Genomic DNA, 4124 nt, shown 5'->3' on the forward strand with positions numbered 1-4124 from the left:
GACTCGTCCAGAATCTCTCGCCGAATGTCTAGATCAATCGGAACACAAATCCGTCCTTTGTACTTCAACAAACCCATTTCAGAAATAGAGAAGTCCTTAGCTGCTCCCGATAGGACATTCTCTCTACGTTCAACTAACTGAGGGTCCTTTCCCTGTGCTTCCTTAATCCTCTCGAGGAGCGTTGACTGAAGAGTAATGTTGGCTAACCTACCAACCACTAGCTCTATACCTACTCTGGTCATCTCTCCTGCTAGTCTGTCAGATATCTGCCTCGAACTATACAACTGTCCTGGGCCCCTCCGGCTCAATGCATCAGCCACCACATTAGCCTTCCCAGGATGGTATAGGATATCACAATCATAATCCTTTACCAGCTCTAGCCACCGTCTCTGGCGCATGTTCAAGTCCTTCTGGGTAAAGAAATACTTTAGACTCTTGTGATCAGTGTATATCTCGCACCTCTCTCCATACAGATAGTGTCTCCAAACCTTAAGTGCGAATACCACTGCAGCTAATTTCAGGTCATGCGTGGGATATCTCTGCTCGTACTCCTTTAATTGCCTTGATGCGTACGCTATCACTTTCCCAGCCTGCATCAACACGCATCCCAGACCCTGTCTGGAAGCGTCACAGTAGACCACAAACTTCTCATTATCTGTTGGCAAGCTCAGCACTGGTGCAGTAATCAACCGCCGCTTCAGCTCTTTGAAGCTATTCTCGCATCGATCTGTCCACACAAACTTGGTCTTCTTCCTTGTCAATTCTGTCAACGGAGTAGCAATTCTGGAGAACCCCTCTACAAACCGCCGGTAGTAGCCTGCTAGTCCAAGGAAACTTCTAACTTCAGGAACACTGCTGGGTCTAGGCCAATCTCTCACTGCTTCCGTCTTGCTTGGGTCGACCAGTAACCCATCCTTACTGATAATATGGCCTAGAAATGACACTTGCGATAACCAGAACTCGCATTTGCTAAACTTAGCATATAACTTATGCTCTCTTAACCGATGCAACACCAGGCGCAGATGATTCTCATGCTCTGACTCTGACTGGGAGTATACTAGGATATCATCAATAAACACAATCACGAACTTATCCAAGTAATCCTTAAAGATTCTGTTCATCAAATCCATAAACGCCGCTGGGGCATTGGTTAATCCAAAGGACATAACCAGAAATTCATAATGCCCATACCGTGTCCGAAATGCAGTCTTTGGTATGTCCTCTTCTCTGATCCTCAACTGGTAGTAGCCTGATCGGAGATCATTCTTCGAAAATACTGTACTCCCTTGAAGCTGATCAAATAAATCGTCGATCCTAGGCAATGGATACTTGTTCTTGATGGTCAACTTATTCAACTCCCTGTAATCGATGCACATCCTGAGCGATCCATCCTTTTTCTTAACAAATAAAACTGGTGCACCCCACGGCGAGAAACTCGGTCTGACAAACCCCAAATCAAGTAGTTCCTGCAGCTGAATCTTCAATTCCTTTAATTCTGCCGGAGCCATTCTGTAAGGTGCCTTGGAAACTGGCTCTGCTCCCGGAGCCAACTCTATGACGAACTCAATCTCCCGCTGTGGCGGCAACCCCGGTAGATCCGCTGGAAACAAGTCTGGAAACTCGCAGACAACTCTGGTTTCATTCGGTCCCACTGCCGCCACCTTAGAGAAATCCACTATACTTGCTAGGAATCCTATGCAACCCTCTTGCATCAGGTCTCTAGCCTTTAGTGCCAAGATCACAGGTACCCGCGGTCCATCCACCGTTCCCACGAACACAAAGGGTGCCTCGCCCTCCGGTTCAAAGGTCACCATTCGTCGCCTACAATCAATTGTTGCTCCATACCGCGTCAACCAATCCATCCCTAGTATTATGTCAAAATCGTCCATATCTAGTTCAATCAGGTCAACAAATAATTCTCTACCGTCTACCACTACTGGTAAGGCTCTAACCCACCTCCTAGAGACTACCAGCTCTCCTGTAGGCAATATAGTCTGAAAACCCCTAGCATACAAAATACTAGGTCTACACAGCTGATCAATCACCCTAGCAGAAACAAATGAGTGCGTAGCACCAGAATCAATCAATGCAGTAAACAAGGATCCAGCGCTAAAAATCTGACCTGTGACCACTGATGGGCTGGCCTCTGCCTCAGTCTGAGTCAAGGTGAAGACCCTAGCAGGTGCGAGGCTGTCTCCCTGCCTAGGCTCCTCCTTCTTAGCCTGCGGGCAATCTTTCTTCAAGTGACTGGTGCTTCCACAAACAAAACATGCCCTGATGCCGGTACCCGCTCCAGAGGCGGACCGACACTCGCCCTGATGCCGTCGCCTGCATTGAGGACACCATGGATAACTCCTCCAGTTGTCATTACCGCCCTGGCGGCCACCCACAGAACCGCGAATCCTCCTGTCAGAACCATAGGGAGTAAATGAGTCTGGTACTCTCCTCTTCTGCTCACTGGGGCCGCTGCCCCGACTAGGCCCAGAAGAAGAAGGCACTACCCTCCTAGTATCACGCCTAGCAGCGTTATCCTTCCAGATCTGATCCTCAGCCCTCTCAGCAGTGAGGGCCTTGTCTACCACTTGCGCATAGGTAGTCTCTGGAGCCATTGTAATACTCACGTCACGGGCGATCATTGCACCTAATCCCCGTACAAATCTGTCCCTTCTGGCCGTATCAGTCGGCACAAGCTCTGGCGCAAACTTTGCCAATCTATCAAATACCAAGGCGTACTCAGTGACAGATAACCTACCCTGAGTCAGACTGTTGAACTCATCCGCCTTCGCCGCTGGAACGGCTACGCTGTAGTATTTCTCGTTGAAAATGCTCTTGAATTCCTCCCAGGTCATAATAGCTGTATCCCTTCGCTGCCCTACTACCTCCCACCATATTCGTGCATCATGCCTAAGCATATAACTGGCACAATCAACTCTATCCCTTCCTTCAACCCTCATGAAGTCCAGGATTACAGACATTGTACTCATCCACTGCTCAGCCTGCAGTGGGTCTGCTCCCCCCTCAAAGGTAGGAGGTTGCTGTTTTCTGAATCTTTCATATAGAGGTTCCAACCTGTTCCCAGTCACAGGTTGAACCGGAGCCAGTACCACACTAGGCGGTGGTATCACAGTGGCCGGTGGAGGAGCTGGTTGCCTGTACTGACTAAGCTCATCCTCTGTTTTCTTCAACCTAGCCTCCATCTCTGCTAAAATCTGTTGCCAGTTCTGAGGAGCAGGTGAAGGGTCCTGCCCCTGGTTATCATCCTCGGCCTGAATGCCGCGGAGTCTCGATGATTGGCGAGGCATTGCAACTAAATGCCTGCAATCAATGACACCGCTCATTAGGCATGATAACAAGGTCCAATTTCCACCTCTCAATCTCAACAACAACCAAGATCAATCGACCAAAGTGACATACAAATACCATGCAGCATACAACGGGCCTTGCCCTGGCATCATGCATATGTTATTTCAATCATCATGCTCATAATAATTTAGGCAGGCACACAAAGCATTAAACACATATTCATGAATATATCAACCGATCATACCAAACTACCCTGAGTCGAGCTTTTCAATGGCAGCGTGCGTACATGTTCGGTCGATCTCCAGAACCAATAAACCTTGGCTCGCTCTGATACCAATATGTGACGCCCCACGTCACTATGGCTGCTTTCTGGAATGACGACTGGCCCTACAAACCAAGACAAGTCTTTCCAGCGTGCTTTGTCCTCACTCGCACACTTCCTGGGAAAACTTCCCAGGAGGTCACCCATCCCTAGATTACTCTAGGCCAAGCACGCTTAACCATGGAGTTCTCAAGTGATGGGCTACCAAAAAGAAGATGCACCTTCCTGATATAGGTAGTACCCATCAATCCGTTTAAGCCCTCTTCAACTGTGTAGTCCCATACCTACACAGTCTTAGAATCATTACACTTGACCTTCCCCAGGCGGTGTGGGATTGCACAGCTTACCCGGTCTTTCCCCTTACGGATCACGGGATTTTGACTGTCACAATCACCCCCCCTTACGGGCCCGACGTCCTCGTCGGCCACACTTCCGGTTGGGTCAAGGCTCTGATACCAAGTTGTAACGCCCTACTACCTTAGAGCCGTTACTAAGTGAG

This window comes from Humulus lupulus, chromosome 2, assembly GCF_963169125.1.
Source record: "Humulus lupulus chromosome 2, drHumLupu1.1, whole genome shotgun sequence".
Lineage (NCBI taxonomy): Eukaryota > Viridiplantae > Streptophyta > Magnoliopsida > Rosales > Cannabaceae > Humulus > Humulus lupulus.